This window comes from Heterodontus francisci, chromosome 34 (genome assembly GCF_036365525.1).
Source record: "Heterodontus francisci isolate sHetFra1 chromosome 34, sHetFra1.hap1, whole genome shotgun sequence".
In the NCBI taxonomy this organism is placed as follows: Eukaryota; Metazoa; Chordata; class Chondrichthyes; order Heterodontiformes; family Heterodontidae; genus Heterodontus; species Heterodontus francisci.
Genome location: NC_090404.1, coordinates 31,618,191 through 31,644,671, shown reverse-complemented (window position 1 = coordinate 31,644,671; position 26,481 = coordinate 31,618,191).

The window sequence follows — 26,481 nt, the reverse complement described above, 5'->3', positions numbered from 1 at the left end:
ATTTAGCATTTTTACATTTGGTCTATTTTTATCCTTTTCCAATTATACTAAATCTAACTGAATTATGATAATTGCCACAAAAATGCTCTCCCACTGATAACCCTTCCACCTACACAGGTTTTTCCTTAACACTACGTCCAGAACTGCCCATTCTCTTGTTGGGTTTGCTAAGCATTGGCTAAATATTCTCCTGAATGCACTGTAAGAATTTTGCTCCATCTATACTTTATGCACTTCAGAATCTTCAGAATTATGCATAAACATGGATTCTTAATTTCCATATTTATAAACATTGGATTAATTATTGATGCAGACATAAAGCAGTGTAACTGAGCATCACGAAAAAAAATCGGTATTAAATTAAATTAAAACTAAAATTACCAATCACTGTGCAGTGTGAGGGCACTACATGATGAAACAATCTCTGCTCAAGAAAATTCTTAAAGAGAACATCCCGTCTTGCATTATTTTAACTCTGCTAATATTCCCTGTTGTATTTTCTGATGAAGCTGTACCATGAAACATTTTGATGTCTTGAAAATGTGCAACCACCTTCTGTAGGAACAGAACTCTCGTTCCCCATGGGATAGGTAGGGACAATCACCACTAAACTGATAAGAAACAAACATAACCCACACTTGTGCATTCCTCACAGAAGCATCAGACCAAGAATCGCACTGTTACCAGACCTGGGTTCATCCACCAGCCCCAGAGGGAGCATTTTTAATCCAGACAGTCACTGAGGAGAGAAAAACAAAGAGAAAAAGAGAGAAAAAAGAGAAAGAGAATGACAGGGAGACAGATACAGAGTGACGTAGATGCTGAAAGGAACAGATTCACTTCACAATTACATATCTTACTTCATTGAGATTGACAGACAGCCAGTAAGAAAAAACAGAAAGACTTACATTTAAACAGCGCCTTTCACGTCCTCAGGATCTCGCAAAGCGCTTCACAGTCAATGAAGTACTTTTGAAGTGTGGTCACTGCTGTAATCTAATAACCGAGAGAGACAGAGAGTTCAACAAAAATGCTGATTCAGCAGATGCCAAAATATGATCTTAAGAATTACATCTCAAAATGGAATCTTTCTTTCCACATCTATAAAAATCTCATTGTTTATTTGATTCCGGTTCAGCAAATGTAAACCTGAAGCTGAGTGAATAAAATTCGCCTCTAATCCCTGATGAAACAGGGACAAAGCTTCCCAAATTCTCTCAGGTCACCTCCCAGCCTTCTCTATTCTTGAGGTTTTCCTGTTTGTTTTAACCTCTCCGTTCTGGTAAAAGTTGTGAATGAACGTTTATTTTCCTGTTCCCTGTGAGACCTGGCAGCAATGGAAACAATTCCTAATATCCGAAGGATTTCAGTTTTTCTTTTTATTTATTAATTCATTCTCTCAATGTATTCATTACCTTAACCATTCGACTCTGACTACTCGGTCTTTGGCTGTTTAAATGTTGCTCAGTTAAAATTTCAATCATTCTCTGCTTTGTAACACACGGCACTTAGTCGCTAAACAGTCTCCACACATTTTAAAATGACAGTACACAACTAAAATAAATCAAGTTTGTGAAGGTGAAAATGCAGTCACTTCCTCGTGGAATTGACATACATGGAGCGAAACACACAGACATGTACTCCGAGAGTGTGGAGGGCGTAAAGAGAGACAGATAGCCATAAAGAAAGAGTATCACTAATTTGGCAGATTTTTGTTCGATTTATAAAGGTAAATTTTGAAATGCAAATAAGAAAACCCTGGAGGGATTGAAAGGTGCCGGATTTTATTATGTGTAACTGATGATTGGTTGCAGGGACCTGGTTAAATTTTGAAATAATCAGAAAGGTAGGCAGCAGGACACGAGCACTCACACACAATTCACAGCAGATTGTTAAGTTTATCATCTTAACCACTCGACTCCAACTACATGCAATAAAGTATTATGCCTGGTAAATGGAGTTCGGCCATAAAAGCAACAGCAAAGTTAAAAATAAACTCGCCCAATTTGGGATGAAATTTAGCACAAAAGCAAAAATATTGTGGTCGCTGGAAATCTGAAATAAAAGCAGAAAATGCTCTAAATACTCGGCAGGTCCGCCAGCATCTGTGGAGTGAGAAACAGAGCTAATGTTTCAGGTCAAAGACCTTTCAAGAGATCTCGATGTCACCTCTTCTTCTGCCAATCTTCTTCAATTTGTACTCTCTGGTTTTTCATCCTTCAGCCATTAGAAACAGTTCCTCTTTAATTCTTCTATCTAAACCCTTCATTTAAACATTCGATCAATTCTCCTCTCTCCTTGTCTGCTCGAAGAGGAACAACCCCAGCTTCTCCAGTCTATCCACGGATCTGGAATCTCACGTCCCTGAATTATATTTTCCTGCAGATTGAAGACGTCAAAAGCCAAAACATTTGATGTTTTCAACACGGCTGCTGAAATGGCCAGAATGTCATGAACTTGGAGTCATTTTTAGATCATTTAAAGATGACTTTGGAAAAAAATTTCCTCATGCTAATTTAAAATAACAGTTTAACGTTCTGGTTATGCTCCCCAGGTTGATTGCAGTGCAGTGTTTCCATAACGTTAGATTTATCATCTTGCTTGTATTTGGGAACGGTCCCCAGATCAAACCCACGTTGAAACGTTATCAAAACATAGTCCATGAAATACTGGGAAAAGTTGAGTGATAGAAATTCGTCAATACATGTTATCAAATTGCAATATGTCACAGACCTTTACGTTTGCTTTTCCTCTGTACAGTTCTGTACACTCAAGCTGTCCACAGTGTCTTTCACACACTTTCGTTTCTACCCCTGACAATGCAGAAAGCCACCCTTAAAGTTGAATATTACTGCTGATTTTTGTTCAAATTTGTTAGAGATTATTAAATGATCATTCCGTGCTACCTCGGTTATTAACTTAACAGCAGGTCTAAGCTGCATGTCGCACATGGAAACAGATACATCAATCATTCACTCTTTCCCAGCTCCACAGTGAGACCGGGAGAAGCAGCAATATTATACCCCCACACTCTCCAATCAAACTCTGCCAATAGAAAGCAACAAATCAATCAGAGGGTTACTGTACATCCGTGGGACACAGGACACTACAGCTCGGGCCAAACCTTCTCATACTCTGAACACCGGCTCAGGGGTGAATGAGTCACAAACAGTAGTAACAACTTTTGCAATGGTTTCCTTGTAAAATGTGTTCATGTTATTTAAAAGCTGACTGTTCTGCATCTGAAAATGAGCACCATGGGATTTGTGCCTTTCGTGTTTGTCTGTTAGGTTTGCAATTCAATTTATGGTGGTTATTGAAGAGAATTTCATATGAAAATGAGGGCACAAAGTAGGCAAATAATAAATCCTGGAAGAATTCCTCAGTAAAATGGATTAAAATCTTTGGAAGGAGGTGCAGCTAAGAAGTGGAAGATGGGAATGATGTCATTGATTATTGAGTGGAATGTATTGCATCCTTGGGCTTTTGTCGATCAATTTCCTTTTACATCTTGGAACACAGAAAAAGCTGAGGCACCAGGAGGAAACCAACAGTTATCTCGCTTTAATGGGAGGTATGGAAACGCTACCTTGGGTTGCCTAGCTACCTCAGTCAGTAGAGCATGAGATTCGTAATCTCATGGTCATGGGTTAGAGGCCCATGTTCAGTGTGATTGTTTTAAACTTTGCTGCTGCTTTCACGGGCAAACCCCAGCTCTCCAATCCTCCACCACTATCACCCGCCTCAAACTGTGTCTTTCTCCAGCACGCTGTTGTGAATATCACTATCCCTGGTTGACAAGTGAAAATTCTCCTCCGAATCATTGGACATGTGGGAGACAAGTTTGTAGATGCTACCTACTGTATAGTGAATGATAAAGCTTTAAAAGTGAGAAATTCCAGTGCAGTACCTGTACAAAAAAACTGCTCAGAGTCATAGAATGAGAATGGCCACTTCCTGGGGGACAAATAGCATCGGATCCACGTCTAAAAGGATTCCAATGATAATGATCGGATTCATTAGATTCAGGGAGAAATACTCGGAAACTCATCCCAAACCTCATTTACATCTAGATGAGCTCTGAGGAAAGATTGGATAAGGCTGGATTTGTATTCCTTTGAACAGTGAAATCGAAGGGGAGATTTAATGGAGGTTTATAAAATTATGAGGGACCTGGATAGAGTGGATAGTTAGGATCTGTTTCCGTGATCAGTGATATTAATATCCAGGGGGTATGGATTAAGAAAGATAGAAAGCTTTGCATTTATGTAACACCTTTCACGACCACCAGATCCAAAAGCATTTTTGCCACTGCTTTTCCTCCAGCTCCCTCTGCTCCTTCAGAGAAGAAAGTGGAGCTACCAGAAACTAATGTTGTTCAGCACAGTCAGTACAAGAAGATATCTAACAGGCCGATGATAACAATAAATGTTCAGATGGACTGTGTGCAGTGAAGGGTTGGCACAATTTAAACTGTCATTCAGCAAGTCTGGTTACAAATCTGGTCATGGAAATGACAAGAAATTCTCGCTGAATTTCCTTTGTGTCATGACGTCAAAAGGCAATGCAAGAAGACAAGAAAGTGCATTTGGCTGTAATGGTTTGTAAGATGGCAGATGACTGTGAAGGCAATAGCAGTAGTGTTGAGAAACATACAATTATAAAAAAGTACAGCATAGAAAGAGGCCATTCGGCCCGGCGTGCTTATTTGACCGAGTACGTCTGATTGCTTGATCAGGAGCAACATTTCTGCCATTTTGAACAACAGACAGAAAAACCTATCCCATTATCACTGACATTTTGCCCTGCACCAGCATCTCTTTAGTCAATATAGCACTCTGTCTTGCAACTTTTCACAGCCCTTTGCTTGTTTTCTTTCACTCCCCTAGCCCTGTCACTGTACTTTTTTACAACCTGTTACATCTTTGACTTCTCCAGCTCTGATGAATGTTCATCGACTTGGAAGATTAACCTGTTTCGCACGCCTCAGTCTAACAAGAGTTGTTGAGTGTTTTCTCTGCCCCTTACACTGTTAATATCCCAGTCTACATTAGGATATTTTAAATCCCCATTTTAGCTACTCTATACTTCTTGCACCTCTCTGTAATTTCCCTGAATATTTGTTCCTCGATAGCTTTCCGACTAGTTCGTGGTCTCTGGAATACACCCAGCAATGTAAATGTGACTCTTATTTTTAGCTCTAACCAAATACATTCTTTCCTTGTCCCCTCTCGGGCATCCTCAGTCTCCAGCACTGTAATGTTCTCCTTAATCAATATTGCTACCCCTCCTCCTTTTTTTCCTGACCTTTCTTTTCTGCACTCCTTGTATCCAGGTATATTTGATACCCAGTTCTGTCTATTTTGAGTCAGGACTCCATTATTACCGCAGTAAATTTCAATTGGCTCTGTGCCAGGAGCTCATTTACCACACTCCACGCATTCATATACTTTCACAGTGAACCTAATTTAGATTTTATTGCATTCCCTTTTACTCTGATACCACCTAATACTTTACTACTTCCTACTCTATTACTATCTGTCTCTACCAATTCTCGGTTCACGTTGGTTTTCCTCGATAATATTACATCCCGGTTCCCAAACACCTACCAAGTTAGTTTAAAGCCGTCCCCAATAGCATTAGCAAATCGCCCAGAAATGATGTTCTTCTGGCTATATTTAGTGCAACCGATCAAGTGCCACCTCCCTGATAACAGGTTCCAATGACCAGGAATCAAAAGTGCTCCTTTGCACCATCTCTCCTGACATCTGCTCTGTCCTCCAATTTATATACTACACTATAGCACGGGGCACTAGGAGTAATGCAGAATTATCTTTGAGTTACTGCTTTCTAGTTGCTCCCTCAACTCTCCAAACTGTGCCTGCAGCACCGCATCCTTCTTTCTATCTATGTCATTGGTACTGATATGGACAACGACTGCTGGCTCTTTATGCACCCTCCCCGCCCCAAGTGTGCTCTGCAAATGCTCAGTGGCCTTGGAACCAGGAAGGAAACATACCATCCTGGATTCACATCTGTGGCTCTTTTCCCATAACGAGTCCCCTATCATTATCACGTTTCCAGTTTTTCTCCTGGTCCACGTTATAGCTGAGCCAGCCGTGGTGCAATGGACAAGGCTCTGGCTGCACATCCCAGAGGAATCATCACTCTCACCAGAACTGAATACAGGTTGGAGAGTAAAATACACTCAAGGGACTCCTGCACTATCTGCCTGGTCCTTCTTTAATGCTTGGCGGTCACCTCTCTGCCTGCATACCCTTAAACTGAAGCCGGGGGATGGGGGCAAAGGGGGGGGTGACCACATCTATTAATGCACTATCCACAAACTCTCATTCTTGTGGATGCGCAGCAGTGATGCCAAATGCTGCTCAAGCTCTGAAACCCTGAGCTGGATCTCTTCCAGCAAATGACACATCCTATACATGTGGTTGTCCAGGACACGAGCATTGTCCCAGAGATCCAAAGTGGAGCAGGATGTGCACATCACGGGCCTGAGCCGCACTGCCATGCCTCTATATATTAGACTATTAAACTTACTACTTAAACAAATACAGCCTCACCACCTACTCACTATTAGATGCTTCACCGCTGTTGACATCACTTTATCTTACAAGGAGATTAACTGAAATATTTTGACGGATGTCTCATTATCCAAAAACCTTAAGTTTTAAATCAGTGAAAAATTCAGACTTCTATAGTTTTACTATGCTCTGTTATTTAATTTTCAGATAATCCCTTGATCTGATTGATTAATTGAGCGCTGATTTTAATTACATGATAAATTATCAAATTGTTTTTTGATTTATTTTTATACTAATTAATTAATTTTGTTTTACTTGATCAATATGGATTCAATTAAAAGCGTGGCAGTGTGCTGACTTCAAATGGCTCTGATGTTCATTTCAGACTCACCGATCACATCCCCATGCACTACTGAGCTGCTTCGCACTGCTCCCGGGCTCTAAAATCTGTGTTTCAAGTGAGGCTCGAACTCACAACCTCGGCATTGCTCACTGTTGCCCACAAGAGCTGCAAGCTGCAACTATGAAAATGGGAAACTGCAGGCTAGTTAGCTGAACACCAGTCATCTGGAAAATGCTGGAATCGTATTTAAGGAAGTCCTGACACGAACTGAGCAAATCATAGTTCGATCAGACAAAGTCAACATCGTTTTACGTAAAGGAAATCGTGTTTGACAAATTTATCATAGATTTTGAGCATGTAACTGGAAGGTAGATAAAGGGAGAGCAGTGGGTGTAGTATAAAGGGGAAGTTTTACTGGAGCTGCACAATGTCCTGTTTAGACCACACCTGGGGTGCATACGAACATACAAATTAGAAGCAGAAGTAGGCCATTCGCCCCCTCAAGCCTGCTCCGCCATTCAATAAGATCATGGCTGATGCGCTCATGTCCCGAACTCCATTCTCCCATCCACCCCCATTAACCCCTGACTCCCCTGCCCAACAAGAATCTATCTACCTCGAGCCCAAAAATACTCAATGACCCCGCCTCCAGCACCCTCTGAGGCAGACAGCCCGAAAGCCCTATAACACTCCGAGAGAAAAGAAACGCCCCTCTTCTCTGTCGCAAAAGGGCGACCCCCAACTGCAAAACAGTATCCCCTAGCTCCGGACCCACCCACAAGAGGAAACATACCCTCCACATCCATCCACCCTGCCAAGACTGCCCAGGATCCCACAAAACCCAATCAATTTTCTCCTCACTCCTCCAAACTCCAGTATAAACAGCCCATTCTGTCAAACAACCCCCGCCCTCCGGACAAGAGAACCCTCTCACTCGAGGCATCAATCCAGCAAACCACACTGAACAGCCTCCATAGCATCCACATCCCTCCTCAAACAAGCAGACCCTGTACAACCAAAGGGCAACATCCGCACTTTCATTTTCAACTCCTTTCACAATAAAGGACAGTACTGCAGCTGCCGTCATTATAACTTGCTGCACCTGAACACCATCCTTCTGCGACCCATACACCAAAACACCCAGATCCCTCCTCACCCCGAAACTCTGTAGTAACTCTCTGCCGAAGCAGCATTCTTTTTTACTCTTCCTGGCAAAGTTTATATTACACTTTGTGTAGAGTACTGTGTAAAGTTCTGGGCAAGGCATTTTATAAAGGATACGCAATGGTCTTGAAAACGGGATATTGAAAGGCCACCAGAATGCAACCAAATGGTTACATGATGAGGTGAGATTAAATAAAGTTGGCTTTCATTCCTTAGAGTATAGGAGGGTAATGAATGATTTGATTGAGTTTTTTTTCTTTGAATTTGTAATGAATTAGTAGGTTAATGAGGGAGAAACTTCTTTTTCACTTGATCATTTTGGACCGGATACTTACTTAGCAAAATAATCGATACCTTTAAATGGCGTGGGAGCATTCGTGTTCTCCCATTATACACATTCTCTCATTAATCTACTTGTTGAAAGAGTTACAAAACACAGGCAGTGAAAGATCTCTATCTCCCATTTTACATGTTGGTTGCTTTAAACGTGCTGCGTTCTCCTCTCATCTTGAAATAAGATTCCCTTCAATATCCAAAAGAAATTAAATTGTACACGTGACGGAGCAACAATGGAAAACAAGTCAATGGTTAAAACAGACCCAGATTCATGAAAATCAGTTCTTCAATAAAGTGAATAAACATGCGTTGATGAGATGTGAAAGTAGATGTGGCTTGTATTTGTAAATGTTTTACTCTATTTATGAAACTTCCTGGTGTCTGAATCCTGTTCAGGTCTCTTCTTCCACTATTGAATTAGAAAGGAGGGGTTTGACACTGACCAGAGCTGCACTGTGCCTGATAATTCTGAGCTCATCCTTTATATTTAGCAGTTTCTCTTCCTTTAATCAGCTTTGTCTTCAGGTCAGTGGTTACTTCATGGCATCATCTTCGTCTGAAACTCAAATCTGACTGACTACCAGCACCGACCGACATCTTTATTGTCATTTTTAATCGTTTGCACTGAAACAAATTGCGATCGTTATTTTAAGTTAGCATGAGGTGATTTTCAGAAATCATCTTTAAATGATGTCAACGTGGTTTAATTCCCCGAGGGGTTGACTCATTTTTTTACCATCACAAACGTTAGTTATTTCTGTTGTGTGGCTTCATATTAAAATAGAGGAAAATGGCAGGGTTAAAAGATACAAGAGGAGATTCTTTCTGTATTTTCTTGTGTGGAGACTGCTTCGTGACTAACTGCCTGTATGGTACAAAATGGAGGATGATTGAAATTTTAACTGAACAACATGTGAACAGACAGAGACTGAATCGTCATGGTCGAGTGGTTAGGACAATGGACACATCGAGAGAATGAATTAATAAATACAAGAAGACTAGACTGAAATCCCACAGGTATTTTATGGGGAGCTCGTATTGCAGTGATAATGTCATTGGACGAATACTCCAGAGGCCCATGATTATGTCCTGAGGAAATAGTTTCAAATCCCACCATGGCAGCTGGTGGCACTTAAATTTAATTGATAACAATGTGGAATTGAAAGCTGGACTCTGTAATGGTGCCTCAAAACGATCATTGATTGTTTTAAAAACTGATCTGCTTCAATAATGCCCTTTAAAGAAGGAAATATGCCACCTTTACCTGGCCTGCTGAAAGCAAAAGCAACAATTGCTGGAAATACTCAGCAGATCTGACAGCATCTGTGGAGAGAGAAGCAAAGTGAATGTTTCAGGTCTGTGACATTTCATCAGAACTGGCAAAGGTTAGAAAATAATTATATTTTAAGCAAGTGAAGGGGAAGGTGCTTGATAGGGCAGGAGAGATGAAATAACAAAGGTGTCCTGGGACAAAGGCAAAGCGTGTGTTAATGCTTGTGATGAAAGGCAAAGAACTGGTCTGAGAGACTGTTCATTGTCAAATAATGAGCAGCTCCATCCACATGAGAAGCAGGCACATGGTTAAAAAGTAAAATATTTTAAAAAGGTCAGTCATGCTCTGAAGTTATTGAACCCAATGTTCAGTCTGCAAGGCTGTAGAGTGCCTAATCGAAGATCAGGTGCTAATCATCGAGCTGGCGTTGATATACACTGGTACACTGGAACACTGGAGCAGGTCAAAGACAGAAATGTTGGTATGATAGAGCGGAGGAGGGGGGGGGGAGCGGTGGGGGGGATCATGCTTTCGGACTGAGTGGAAGTGTTCAGCAAAGTGGTCACCCAATCTGCGTTTGGTCTCCCCAATATACAGGAGACTACATTGTGAGCATCTGCTCTGATGATGCAACCTTACACAACAGCTCCACGAACATGTCTTCCTTTTCCCTGCACCGAGGAATGGCCCTCCCCCAAGTGGTTGACAGGGCCTTGAACCGTGTCTGGCCCCATTACCCCCGCTTCTGTCCTCACACCTTCCCCTCCCTCCCAGAACCGCGACAGGCTCCCCTGCTTTTTGTGATATTATATTAGCAATTTGGACGTTAATGTAGGGAGCATATTCAAGAAGTGTGCAGACGACACAAAGATTGGCTGTGGGGGAGATAGCGAGGAGGATAGCTGTCGGCTGCAAGAAGATATTGAAAGTCTGGGCAGCTGGACAGAATAGTGGCAAATGGAATTCAACCTGGAGAAGTGTGAGGTGATGCATTTGGGGAGGTCAAACAAGGCAAAGGAATACATGATAAATTGGAAAATACTGAGAAGTGCAGAGGAAGTGAGAGACCTTGAAGTGAATGTGCACAGATCCCTGAAGGCAGCAAGTCAGGTCGATAAGGTGGTTCAGAAGGCAGAGGGAATTCTTTCCTTTATTATACATGGTACAGAATATTAGAGCAGGGAGGTTATGCTGGAACTGTATAATTCATTGGTTAGGTCACAACTTGAGTACTGTGTGCTGGTCTGGTCACTTTATTACAGAAAGGATGTGATTGCACGAGAGAGAGTACAGAGGAGATTGACGAGGATGTTGCCAGAACTGGAAAAATGCAGATATGAGGAAAGATTGGATAGACTGGGTTCGTTCTCCATGGAACAGAGAAGGCTGAGGGGAGATCTGATTGAAATGTACAAAATTGTGAGGGGCCTGGATAGAGTGGAGATGAAGGGTCTATTTAGCACAACGGAGAGGTCAGCGACGAGGGGGCATAGATTTAAAGTGATTGGTAGAGAAAGTAGAGGGGATATGAGGGAACTCTTTTTCACCCAAAGGGTGGTGGGGGTCTGGAGCTCACTGTCTGAAAGGGCAGTTGAGGCAGGAGAAAGAAATTAGCATATGTGAAGAAGCTAGCTAGAAATGTAAAACCGATAGCAAGAGTTTCTACAGGTCCTCCAGAAACAGAGAGAGAGTAAACAGACGTGGTGGCGGCGGCAAGAGCGGGAACAGTAGACCTGTTTGACCAACAAAAATCGAAGTGAGAGCTGGTAAGTGATTGTTGGGTATTTCTTCCATGTCTCTTTTTTTAGTATTGGCCAAGTGTTCGAAATCAGGAGACAGCATTACTGGTTAACAGTACATTTAAATAATTCATTTTTTGAAATGCTGATCCAAATTAATTAATTAAATCAAATAAGGATGGCTGAGCAGGCGATGCATTGCAGCTGCAGTATGTAGGAGCTGGTGGATGGCGGTGTTATCCATGGTGACCACATCTGCAGCAAGTGTTGGCTGCTCAAAGAACTTGATCAGCTGGAGTCCGACCTGTGGACACGCGGCACATCAGGGAGAGGGAGAATTACCTGGATACTGTGTTTCAGGAGACAGTCACACGCCTTAGATTAATTACATCAAATTTGGACCGTGGTCAGGGACAGGAGGGTGTGACTGCAAGTGAGGAAAGTATGGGGATCCAGAATTTAGCTTTGGAGGAGCCTCAGCCAGCGCCCTTATTCAACAGGTACGAGGTTTTTGCTCCCAGTGTGGACGACGGCACAGACTGCAGGGAGGATGAGAGAACTGACCACAGCACAGTGCTTCAGAGCGCCATTCAAGTGGGGGTCAAAAGGAAAATGTAGTAGTAATAGGGGATAACATCGTTTGGGGAATAGTTACTGTTCTCTGCAGCAAAGATAGAGAGTCCCGAAGGTTGTGTTGCCTACCTGGTGCCAAAGTTAAGGACATCTCTTTGGGGCTCGAAAGGAACTTGGGAGTGGGAGGGGAAGGATCCAGTTGTCGTGGCCCACGTAGGTACCAACGGCAAAAGTAGGACTTGGAAAGAGGTTCAGCTTAGGGACCATGAGCAGCTCGGTGTTAAATTAAAAAACAGACCCACAAAGGTAATAATCTCCAGGTTACTTTCTGAGCGAATTGACGTGCAAATTGACCGAGGGTAAATAACGATAGGGAGGCAAATGCGTGGCTGCAAATTTTAGAAATGGGTTCTGATTCATGAGACACTGGCACCAGTACTGGGGAAAGAGAGAGCTGTTCTGTTGGGATGGGCTACACTTGAACCATTCTGGGACCAGTGCCCTGGCGAATTGTATAACCAGGATTCCAGATAAGGCTTTAACCTAAATAGTGAGGGGGAGGGTTCAATTGAAGAGAAGTTTAAAAAGTCGAACAGTAATGAAAGAGCAGATGTGCAGGGTAGTGAAAGGGCATACATTAATTAGAGTGTGACAGGAAGAGACAGAGAATACAAGCATAAGAGTACAGCACAAATTAGAACCAGAGTAGGTAAAAATGGTGAAAAGTCACCACATACAACAGTTATGATCTGCCACTATTTACACCTATAATTTCTACCATGTCGATCTAAACCGCATGTTTTTGTTGAACAGATTCATTAATTAGTTTTACTTATTCACAAATTGAATCATTTATTTTATTTTCATTAATTAATTGGTTTATTTAGTTTAAAGTATTAATATATTAAAGAAGAAGTTGAGGTCAAACGCCATGTGTGGAGAGAAGGGACCAGTTAATGTTGGAGGTCTGTATCCTGCTGACGAATCAGCTGCTCTGAAACCTGACCCGCTCTGTTCTCTCTCTGAAACATGAACTTTTCGGTATTCTCCCCGAATGCTGACAGACCTGCCGAGTGTTTCCAGTTTCTTTATTGTTTTCAATTCCCAACTTTTACTAGCTTTTCATTTGATTTTGTTTATTTATGTGCTCCTGTTTGGGATAAACATCTCCGGGTGGTGTTAAAGTTCGAGATCAGATTTGACCTAGCAATGCGCAGTGATGAAAATGTAGTATACAGAGGCGAGTCATGGCTATGGAGCTGCGGTTCAGGACAGATTTTAGGACAACAAGCAACAAATAAATCTTGAACTATGCAATATAAATGAAGGTCGATGCCAGAGTGCGACTATTTACATCTGTTTGCATTCGTTCATCGTGCATGAAGTGGCCAACACACTCTGGAAAACTGCTACAGAAACCTCCACAATGTTTTGGCCAGCTGATTCCAGGGTTCAGAGCCGAGATCACTGAGAATTCTCCTCCTGATGATGGGGTATTTTCCAGTTCTGGGAGACGGAGAGGGTCAAAATTGGCCACTGTGAAATTGGGGAATTCAGCGGCCAGTTCACGAAGGCTTTTTCTCCAGATGTTGGTGACTGTGTACACTCCCAGAGAGGGAGAGGGTCACAAGCAACTACCGAATAACAGTTCCTTATTTTTCACACAGAAACTGCTTTTATCGGAATGTCGAATTTCTGACCTCTGTAATACTCTTCGGCAAAAGTAAAATCAATATTGCACATTTCATTAAGGGAAATGGCCAGAACCTTTCATTCCATTCCGCACAAACTTCATCAACAATTTCTCTTATTTCATTGAAGTATTCAATCAAGTTTGCCAGGGACGATTTGCCTTTAACAAATCCGTATTGGTTGTTATATATTCACCCTCTGTTACTTCAAGTACAAATCAATTTTGTCTCATAGAGTCATGTAGTCATAGAGTTATACAGCACAGAAACAGGCCCTTCAGCATCGTGTCTGTGCCGGCCATCAAGTACCTAACTATTCTAATCCCATTTTCCAGCATTTGGCCCGTAGCCTTGTATGCTATGGCGTTTTAAGTGCTCATCTGAATACTTCTTAAATATTGTGAGGGTTCCAGCCTCTACCACCCCTTCTGGCAGTCTGTTCCAGATTCCAACCACGATTTGGGTGATTTTTGTCCTCAAATCCGCTCGAAACCTCCTGCCCCTGAACTTAAATCTATGCCCCCTCTTCTAAGGGAAAAAGTTTCTTCCTATCTAACCTATCAATGCCCCTCATAATTTTGCATACCTCAATCAAGTCCCTCCTCAGCCATCTCGGTCCTAAGGAAAACAACCCTAGCCTTTTCAGTCTCTCTTCAGAGCTGAAATGCTCCAGGCCAGGCAACATCCTGGTGAATCTCTTCTGTACCCTCTAGGATTTTGCTCACTAGAACCTTCCTGACACTCAGGTTACCCTGGCGGGCTTATATTGTAGGACGTGTTTATTTTTTTTCTCCTTTTCAGAACAACGATGTAACATTTGTAACCCTCCAGTTTTCTGGTACCTCTCAGTTTCCAAGGATGGTTGAAAATTTGTGGCCAGAGTCTCAGCAATTTCCATCCTTACTCCCCTCACCAGCCCAGGTTCCATCCCTTCTGGGGCGAGTAACTTTTCTATATTTGGCGCTCCCAAACAATTGACGAATTTGTAAAATATTCAATTGTTTTATCCCTCCCCCTTTTGTGTAATATTTGCAGATTTCTCCTCCTATGTTCAGGAAAATTCAAAGTAATCACATAGTGTCTGGATTTAATGCAACAATTTAATGAATTTACATTGTAAGTCAATGGATGGATAATAACAAATTTTAGGCAATGATGTAATTATTAATGAATTTGTGTTTCCACCAACAGTAATTTCTCCCTGATGTGTTGGGAATGTTCATGTGTTGTGACCCTCAATGCTGCGGTGACATGAGAACAACATGTTTAATAAAGAGTTTTGATGAAAGGTCACAGAGCTGAATGTTTAACGCTGTTTCTCTCCCCACAGATTCGGCCACACCTGCTGAGTATTTTCAGCATTTTCTGTTTTTTATTATTAAAGAAATAAATCATTTGACTTCATATAGGACATGGCACTGAAGTAAGAAGGGTTCAATGGTGATGAAGGAATGGGGAGCCGGATCTCCAAGGTTGCTGTCGTGACGTAGTCGGTCGTTTCCATTGATTCAAAACAAAAACGCACGCCTGGAGTGTAAAAAGGGCATAACAATGGCAATTGTGGCTTGATTACGATGAGAGAAGAGTAGGTAACTAATTTGTTTTTGTTTTAGTTACAGAAAAAGTAAAGGTAAATCGAATGGTGGATTGAGGACCACAGAAAATGTGATCGGGTAAACGCTTAAAACCAGCTGCTACACAGACTTCAATCGTGCTAAATACGTTTTTTTAAATTTAGAAATGGGAGCTAGATGCTGTGACACCATTCACATTACCACCAGAATGGTTGACAAACAGATGTGCAAACTAAAGATGGATCAGTCTGAACCACTGTATAAGTTGATTTTGAGAATTCTACGTGAAATCCTGGAGAAGATTGCAAGGCCTTGGCCGTCAATCTAGGAGAAAATAGTGAATATTGTCGAGGAACCGGAAGACCAGATGAAAGCAGATTCGATGCCCTTTTGTTAAAGAAGGCAGCAAAAGTGGCTCCAGAAACTGCAGACCACGGAATTAGAGGTCCTCTGTTCGGCAAGTTATTGGAACACTTACTAAAGACAAGATCATGGCATCTGAATTGAAATATAATCTTACAATATTGCCAATAAGTGTTCACAGAGAGGTGATCTAATTCATTAGTTTTCTTTGTTCATTTGTCAAAGCAGATTGATAGGCTTTCGGGTGTGTTTGTGGTGCACTTGGATTTCAGTCTGACTGTTATATACTTCCTTTGGAAAGCAAAGTACAAACATGAAAAAGCCAGTAGTCCAATTTAATGTTAAAAGAGAGAAGGAAAAGGTGAGGGAAAGTGAGAGAGTGTATGCGTGAGAGTGAGCCAGAAGAGGAGAGTTACTGGACCAACTCCCCACAAAATCAAAAAGTGCTGGAAATACTCAGCAGGTCAGTGCAGAGAGAAGGAGAGTTAACGTTTCAGGTCTGTGACCATTCATCAGACATGAAACGTTAACTCTGCTTCTCTTTCCACAGATGCTGCCAGACCTGCTGAGTATTCGCAGCTCTTTTTGTTTTTATTTCAGAGTTCTAGCATCTGCAGTATTTTGCTTTTATGCCAGCAAAATCAGCCATTTTACAGGAGTTTGCGTGAAATTCGCAGCTTTGATATGTGATCCTGAGCTAAACACTGCCGCTTACTTCACAAACTAATGTTTCTATATTTAAATCAATCAAGCAGATTAAACACAAGACAGAACAATGACATCAGAATGCATCATAATATAACGAAGCAGAATAGAGAACAAGAAGGCATCCAAAACACATGGAGATCAAATAGACAGGAAAAATAACATCCGTAAAATAAACATATAAACACACAAGAGGGAAAATAGCACAGAAATGCAAATAAGTGTGGAAACTAACAAGAGAGTAGGAAAACAAAACCTTGTATTTAAAATGAGCCGTATCCCACTGAAGACCAAAAGAGCTCGCATCAGATGAATTACTGTAAAATTATTCAGTGTTGGAAGATATGGAAGTCAACTAGCTCAAAAGAAATTCCAAACAGCAAGGATTGAATGGACAATTGGCGTTTCCTGACTTTGGAGAGGGAAAATTAGTGAGGATGCAATGATAATTCCCAGCTCTTCTGAAAGTCACCTGGGGCATTCAGTGTCATCTGAACCACCGTAGCTGCCAGGTGATGAGATGTTATTCAGGGAAAGGCTCCTTCGATAGTGCAGCAGTTCACCAGTAGTGCATTGTGCTGTCAGGAAACGTAATCAGCTTGGTCACATAGTAGGTATTGAAGTTAAAACCTTTAGACTCATATCAGAAATGCCAGCAGTTATACGGCCTCACTCGTGGAGAAAAGAGTGAAAGTGGGGACATTGGGGGAGGCAGTGCCGTAGTGGTAATGTCGCTGGACTAGTAATGCAGAGGCCAGACTAATGCTCGAGGACCATTGGTTCGAATTCCACCACAGCAGATGGTGAAATTTAAAGTCAACCCATAAATCTGGAACTTCAAAAAAAGCTGGTGACCATGGTAACCATGTCGATTTTTAAAAGAACACCTGGTTCCCTCATGTCCTTAGCTGCTCTGGTCTCCATGTGACTCCAGACCCACAGCAATGTGGTGAACTCTTAAAAAATATTCTGTGAAATGGCCCAGCAAACCAAGGACAATAAATGTTGGCCTCGGCAGCGACGCCCCTCATCCCACGTGTCAATAAAAATAACACTGGAAAATTATCAGATGCCAGGAGCATAAGGAACACTTGGACTCAACAGTGGTCAATGTAGAACAGTCAGCAGTAGTTAATGTGGAAGAGGAGAGGCAGGGTGAGAGTTAGAAACTGACAGTAGAAGCAGAGCACTCTGTGAGCTTCGGGTAAATGCAGACAACTCTGGCCGGGGCGGGTGAACAGTACAGGTCGTGCTTCATATTGGCACCAACGACAAAGATTGAAAGAGTGATGACGTCCTTCAGTCTGATTTTATGGAGCCAGGAAATGGAGGAGCAAATAGGACTTCAAATGAAGGAATCACCTGATTGCTCCGGGTGTAATGTGTCGGTGACTATGGAAACAGGAGGACAAAACAGATGAATGTGTGCCAGGAGGTGGTGAAGGAGCAAGTTCTTCTGATTACTGTGACATTGAGATTGGATCTGAGGGAGGTGGAGCCTATGCATCTGAACAGAGCTGGGACTAATGTTCTCGAGCCTTCGGTTTGCTAGTGCTGTTGGGAGGGTTGGAACTTGATTGGAAGGGAGGTTGGGAACCAGGTTGTAGTATTAACAACGATAAACAGGGTGCACAAAGGATCAGGAGAAGCAGACAGCATTAGGGTAAGAAACAATAAGATTTAAATTAGGTTGACTGTGCATGTATTTACCATGCACGGTAAATTAGGTTGAAAAGATACAGGTGCCAGCAGCCACATGGGAATGTGATGTGATGAAATCGAAGACTGGAGGACTGGGTCCAAAATCTTCCTGGATATAAAATGTTTAGTAAAGATAAGGATGGAAAGAAAGGAGGGTGTGTGGCTGCAATTATTAAGCAGCATATTTCAGACCGAGCGATAAATCATATCCTGGAGGATTTATGGGCAAGAACAGCAATGGATGATAATATAACATGCAATTTGTTGTTGAATTGTGCTGATTTCATCATTTAAACAATTTAACAATCAGAGTCAGCGGAAATTTCACTCCAGTCTTTAACTCCTCTCTGAATTTTCTCTGGGTCCCTGCATAAATAAACAGATTGACGCTGGAACTCAAAAGCTGAAGCATAAATCTGGTTTCCTGCAGAATAAAATCTGATTCATTGAAATTCGAACCAGAAAAATAACTATGTTTCGCGATTCGGACATCGATGAAATTTATAAGAAATGGTAAATATAACAGGATGAAACTGCCCGAGATGCAGAAGAGTAAGACAATCGAGTTTCTCCGTTTCTCCATCTCTGGGTCACTCTGAGTCTCTCCATTGCTGTGGGCCCGGAGACTCCTGCGAGCTCCACTGGCCAAAATAATGTGTTTGACAGTCAGAGCATTCAGCAGTAAAATCAGAAGGAATGGGAGACAAGGGGTTAAAATGCGGTGAATCCAGTCATATGCGGCCCATGCAGGTGACGTATAAAATATTAATTTGACGCCGCAGAACCAGGGTATATTGTTGGTTATATACAAAAGTTCATATATAAAATACTGGGAAGTATTTTTCAAACAGTTCAGTCCAAATACGGCTCCGATGAGACGTGCCGCCATTTTTTTAGTGCAATATTTTATTTTCAGCTTCTGGCAACAGATGGCCATGAATCGATCAAAGGTGAAAGCGACCGTTAACCAGACAGAACTGTCTAGGATCGCATAAATTAGGACAGAACGGAGACTGCATACGGGTGTGATGGACAGGAAACTGACTGGGAAATAAATATCAGCAATCCGGCTTAATATCACAACGGTGATAATGAGCAAGAGATCGGTCACTGCCATGGACACCAGGTAGTAAGTGATACAGCTGGAGAGACCGCATCTTCTTCTGGACAGGATCACAATCACTGCCAGGTTAGCTGTAACAGAGACAGAGAGATTAAGGTACAGAGGGAGAATGTATTTGTGTGGGCGAGCGAAAACAGGAAAATTACTGGTACAATCCCAGCAAAATTATCCGTTTTACAAACTTGTGTGCGTAATTCACAGCCTTGACACCTGATCCTTAGTGGGAAACTATCACTTAATCTCCGGGCACTTGTTTCTATGTTTAAAATAACCTGAACTAAAAATGAGACAGCTGAAGAACAACAGAAAGTACTGTCCAGTAAAACATAATGGCGAACACGAAGGCTTCAGAAACCCATTGAATCCAAAATGGGAACATCAAACAGACAAGAAAAATAACCTCAGTCACCTATTCCAGCCCAGATTTAAGAGGGTAAATAAAACAAAAACCAACAATAAAAATTGAGACTAACAGGAAATTTGGAAAACAAAACTACTTGCATTTGAAACGGATTACTTCCTGCTGAGGACCTAAAATACCCTCATCCAACAAATTACTGTAAACTGATTGACTGTTGGAAAATTCGACTGTCAACAAGTTCAAAACGATCCACAGAGAGAAGCGAAAGTCAGTGTTTTCTGACTTTGCAGAGGAGATGTTGTTGAAGATGCAGTGACAATTCCGACAACTCCTCCCTTTCGTCACCTGGCAACTTCCAATCTGTACCAGCGGCATGTGATGAGGTCTCATTTGGAGAAAGGTCGCTCCGCCAATGCAGCACTTCCTCAGGACTGCGTTGTGCCATCGGCATAGACGATCAGATTAGTCCAATAATGGGTATTGAAATTAAAAGTGATTGTTTTATTGTTTCAAGGAATGTGGGCGTCGCTGGTTAGGCAGGATTTGTTGCCCATCCCGAAATGCCCTTGAGAAGGTCACGGTGAGCTGCCTTCTTCAACCGCTGTAGTCCATGTTGGGTAGGTATAGCCACAGTGCAGTTAGGAAGGAAGTTTGAGGATTTTGACCCAGCGACAGTGAAGGAATGGCGATATAGTTCCAAGTCAGGATGGTGTGTGACTTGGAGAGGAACTTGCAGGTGGTGGTGTTCCCCATGCATTTGCTGCCCTTGTCCTTCTAGTTGGTAGAGATTGCAGGTTTGTGATGTGCTGTCCAAGGAACCTTGGTGCATTGTTGCAGTGCATCTTGCAGATGGTACACACTTTTGCCACTGTGCGTCGGTGGTGGAGGCAGCGAATGTTTGTGGATGGGGTGCCAATCAAGCCAGCTGATTTGTCCTGGATGGTGTCGAGCTTCTTGAGTGTTGTTGGAGCTGCACACAAATAGGCAAGCGGAGAGTATCCCATCACATTCTTGACTTGTGCCTTGTAGATGGTGGACAGGCTTTTGGGGGTCAGGAGGTGAGTTATTTGCCGCAGGATTCCTAACCTCTGACCTGTTGGTGCAGCCATGCTATTTATATGGCTACTCCAGTTCTGTTTCTGGTCAATGCTAACCCCCAGGACGTTGATAGTGGGGGATTCAGCGTCCTTAATTCCTTTGAATGTCAAGGGGAGATGGTTCGATTCTCTCACGTTGCAGATGGGGAATGCTCCTTGCCATTTAGCAGCCCAAGCCTGGATATTGTCCAGGTCTTTCTGCATTTCTACCCAGTCTGCTTCAGTATCTCAGGAGTCGTGAGTAGTGCTGAACATTGTGCAATCATCAGCGAACATCCCCACTTCTCACCTTATGATGGAGGGAAGGTCATTGATGAAGCAGCTGATGATAGTAGGGCCAAGGACACTACCCTGAGGAAACTGCTGCAATGATGTCCTGGATCTGAGATGATTGACCTCCAACGAGCACAACCATCTTCGTTTGTGTGAAGTACGACTCCAACCAGTGGAGTGGTTTCTCCCTGAATCCAGTTTTGCTCGGGCTCTTTGATGCCATACTTAGTCAAATGCTGCCTTGATGTCAAGGGCAATCAATCTCACCTCATGTCCTGAGTTCAGCTCTTTTGTCCATGTTTGAACCAAGGCAGCAATGTGGTCAGGAGCTGAGTGCTGCTGGCGGAGCACAAACTGAACGTCAGTGAGCAGGTTATTGCTAAGCAAGTGTCGCTTGATGGCACTGTCGATATCACCTTCCATCACTTTACTAATGATCAAGAGTAGTCTGCTGAGGCGGTCATTGGCTGGGTTGGATACATCCTGTTTTTTTGTGTACAGGACTCACCTGGACAATTATCTACATCCACTCAGTCATGGTCGCTGTATAACAGGCAGCAGCAGCCAATATGGAAGTGTTTCCACTTCAGCTGGGCTGAAACAGTGTGAGTTTGAATCTGACAGCAGAAGCACTGTTTTTTTCAGGTTGTTTTTCTTCAGGTTTGCACTTGCTGATGTTCTATATTCAGTATATTCACACCTAATCTGTACTAATGCTTTGTCTTTCAAAACACCATTAACATATTGTTTGCCTTTGCTCCGTGACCTTTTGGTCAGCTATGTGGCCTGGTCCAATCTGCACCTTCTCCTTTGTTATCTCTTGCCCAACCCCCACCTCACTTGTTTATAATCTGTGACTTTTCTAATATTTGTCAGTTCCGAAGAAGGGTCACTGACCCGAAACGTTAACTCTGCTTCTCTTTCCACAGATGCTGCCAGACCTGCTGAGTGAATCCAGCATTTCTTGTTTTTGTTTCAGATTTCCAGCATCCGCAGTATTTTGCTTTTATTTTAGCACTGTACTCTGTTTGTTTAGGATCAGTGCAGATTCATATGTAAAACGGGCAGTTGCTGCATTGCTTAAATAAAAGCAAAATACTGCGGATGCTGGAAATCTGAAATACAAACAAGAAATGCTGGAAATACTCGGCAGGTCTGGCAGCATCTGTGGAAAGAGAAGCAGAGTTAACCTTTAGGTTCAGTTTTTATTGCTGCATTGCTTATATTGCTGTGAATAACTCAATTCCTAATAATGTCCCATCAATAAATTCACTCAACAAATTCACTTAAGAATTATTTAATTGTTGAATAATTTCAATCAGTGAATCATTTGTGAAAATCAGACAGCCACGCTCAGTGTTATTAACACAGTTGACCTCTATGCACATTGTGGTGATAGTGATAATTCACTCAAAGCAAGTGTCAACAGCATAATATAACTCCATTTATATCGTGCTCACAGGGATATAATTCACCCACAGTAGCAGGCTCAATAATGCAACCGTTCTACATGTACACTGTTATAACAGCGTGTGACAGTTTACATTAAGCAGGTCAATAACAGAATATAACTACTCTTGCACCGTATTAACATCGTGTGATAATTTAGCAACAGTAACAGTGCCAATAACACAATAGAACGACATTTACGCAATGATAACATTGTGATATGTCATTCACAGGAAGTGTTAACAACAATGAAACTATATTTCCACCGTGCTAACTGTTGTAATTCACCCACAGTAACCGTCTAATAACACAATCGAACTATATTTCCACCGAGATAGCAGTGTAATAATTGACATACAGTAACAGTATCAGTAACACAATAGAACTACATTTAAACCGTGGTAACAGTGTGACAATCCACCCACAGTAACAGTGCCAATAACACAATAGAACTATATTTCCACCATGATAACAATGTGATAATTTACCCGCAGTAACATCATCAATGACACAATAGAACTACATTTACACCGTGGTAACAATGTGATAATTCATCCACCGTAACAGTATCAGTTACACAATAGAGTACATTTACATTGTGGTAACAGTGTGAAAATTTGCCCACAAGAACAGTGTCAATAACACAGTATTACTATATTTACACCGTGAAATGGCGCGTTAAGGGGCAAAATTGTACAGTTAGAAGCACTAAATTAGAACTTCATGCAGGAGAAATTGCATCAGTTAATGGGAAAATGATACGACTAAAGTGGAGTAACTGTGCCGCCAAAGTGGAAAGTGATTCTGGAAAGCAGGAGAAATTACACTGTACTTTAAAGAAATTACACCAGTAATGGGGTGAAATGACCTTTCCAAAAGAGAGAAATTATAACATGAACGGCGACAATCTATATCAAGAAATTGAATAAATTGGAGAAATGATACCGCTAAAATGAAAAAAAAGAATGATAATGTGAAAGGGGAAAAATTATAGCAATTGGGGGGATGAAATGTTCCCGTTGAAGTGGAGAAATTATCCTGTTAAAGGCGGGAAAGGATATCCAAAGTGTAGAGAAACGCTGCAGGTAAATAAGAACAATGACACAGCTAATCAATGACATCCGCAAGTAATATCTAAGTAAAATACATTACATGGAACCCCAATAGCTGCAATGACGGGGTAATAAATGGCAAACACCAGACCTTTGGCTGCCACGTGCATTTCTATCAGAAGCTTTGAGCATGCTCTGAATTGCACTCAAAGATTGCCTGATTTATACCTGATGTCAGGCTCCAGGGAGATAGTTTGATGGTTTGTTGTTTTTCATTAATTACACGAATTGAAACAAGCAGATAAGTGTATATGCTTCCGGACTCATGTTTTTGTTTTAATAATATGAAATGTTTTTGAAGGGATCGAACACCGCTCTGAAGTGAAATACCCAGAGACTACAAAATGATCGCAGTTACAGTCACAACAATGAAAAGTTTAATAACCGGTGAAAGTGGACCTTGAATACGAGGAATCCATGGGTTTGAACCATTTAATGCTGAGTTAAGTGCCCTCAGCACAAGGTATAACTGATCGGAGATATATCGGTCCTGAAGGAACATGCATCATAGATTTCGCTCCTGATCACTATTCTGCTCCAGTCCATGTGATCTCGGGTCATATGCACCTGACTCCAAATCCCTCTTAGTTGGCGTATCCGCTGCATTCAGTGTGGACATTTTTAGGTCAACACAGTACCTTCAGAGTACGCAGGTGCAGTTGTGCGCGTTTATGTTTTGAGTGGAAACATCCGGTTCAGCTGTGTTGCGTTCGGTGATGAAGGTCACATTTATTACGGTTATATTCAGTGGAAACACGTGTTGAGCATATTTGCATTTAGTGTGGACTAGTGGAGGTGGGCGCAGTTCTATGCAGTGTCATCAGGTTACGTTCAGCACAGTTATGGTCTGTGTGCACAGGTTTAGTTCAACACAGCTACTCCCGCTATAAATGGGTACAGCCCAGTTACATTCCACATGCACAGGTCCTGTTGCTTCCGCCGATTCTCTGTATTGCAAAGTCCAATTCAACACAGTTGCGTTCAGTGCAGACAGGTGCAATTAGCACGGTGATATTTAGTGTGGACTGATCCAGGTCTGCACGGTAATATTCAATGTGGAATGTTCCAATTCACACACTCACATTCAGAGTGGACAGATCCAGTTCTCTATTGTTACATTCAGTGAGGACGGCTTCAGGTCCGCCAGCTTCCGTCGAATGCAGATGGACTCAGTTCAGCACGGTTACTGCCAATGGAATCTTGCCCAGCTAAGCTTGCTTTTATCACGTGGGCGATAGCGAGTTGAACACAGCTACTGCCAGCACCTACGGATCCATTGTTGCACAGTTACTTTCAGTGTGGAGGGGTCCAGTTCATCAGGGTTACATTTATTGCTGAAGCATCGTGTTTCGCATGGCCGCATTCAGCATGTTTACATTTTGTGTTCACAGATCCAGTTAAGTGAGGTTGCATTCCGTGTGGATAAGCTTGCTTATAACCTTTGACATTTCTAATATTTGCTAGTTCCGAAGAAGGGTCACCGACCCGAAACGTTAACTCTGCTTCTCTTTCCACAGATGCTGCCAGACCTGCTGAGTGGTTCCAGCATTTCTTGTTTTTATTTCAGATTTCTAGCATCCACAGTATTTTGCTTTTATTATAGGAAGGGTTCAGGGCCGGCATGTTCCTGTTAGATTGAAGGGCAAGGTTGGCAAGTTTAGGGAAGCTTGACTGACGAGGGATAGTGAGGGTCTGGTCAGGACAAAGAAAGAGGCATATGTCAGGCATAGGCGGCTGGGATCATGCGAGTCCTTCGAGGAGTAGAGGGGATGTAGGACTACACTTAAGAAGGAAATTAGGAGGGCGAAAAGGGCCATGAGATTTCCCTGGCAAATAAGATAAAGGAGAATCCTAAAAGATTCTAAAAGTATATTAACAGTAAAAGGGTAGCTCGGGAGAGAGTACGTCCCCTTAAGGATCAGTGTGGTAATCAATGTGTGGAGCCACGGGAAATGAGCGAGGTATTAAATGAATACTTCTCGTCTGTATTTACCGTGGAGAAGGCCATGGAAGCTAATGAGTTCAAGGGAGGGAACAGCTATATCCTGGAGCAGATCAACATTACAAAGGAGGAGGTGTTGGAGGTTTTGAAGTGCATTAAAGTTGATAAATCCCCAGGCCCTGACCAGGTGTATCCGAGGATGCTGTAGGAAGCAAGGGAGGAGATTGGTGGTGCCCTGGCATAGATTTTTGTATCATCATTAGCCACGGGTGAGGTACTGGAAGACTGGAGCATAGCTAATGTTGTGTCTTTATTTAATAAGGGGATCACGGATAAGCCAGGAAACTACAGGCCGGTGAGCCTTGCATCAGTGGTGAGAAAGTTATTGGAAGGAATTCTGAGAGACAGGATCTATATGCATTTGGAAAGGCATGGGCTGATTAGGGGTATTCAGCACGGCTTTGTGCGTGAGAATTCATGTCTCACGAATTTGAATGAGTTTTTCGAGGAGGTTACCAAGAGGATTGACGAGGGCAGGGCGACGAACGTTTTCTACATGGACTTTAGCAAGGCATTTGAGAAGGTCCCGCATGGTAGTCTGGTCCAGAAGGTTCGAACACATGGGATCCAGGGTGAGCTAGCAAATTGGATACAAAATTGGCTTGGTGATAGGAGGCAGAGGGTGGTAGTGGACGGTTGTTTTTCAGATTGAAGGCTGGTGACCAGTGGTGTGTCACAGGAATCAGTGCTGTGCCCTCTGTTGTTTGTCATAAATATGAATGACTTGGATGTGAATGTAGGGGGCATGATTAGTAAGTTTGCAGATGAAACTAAAATTGGTGGTATAGTGGACAGTAGTTTGTCTGAGGTTACAACCGGATATAGATCAACTGGAAAAGTGGACAAGGGAGTGGCAAATGGAATTTAACGCAGACAAGTTCAAAGTGATGCATTTTGGGAAGTTAAACCAGGACAGGACATATACAGTGAATGGCAGCAGAGAGACCTTGGGGTGCAAGTACATTGTTCCCTGAAAGTGGCAACACAGGTAGACAGGGTGGACAGGGTAGACAGCCTTCATTGGCCGAGGCATTGAGTACAAAATTTGGGACATCATGTT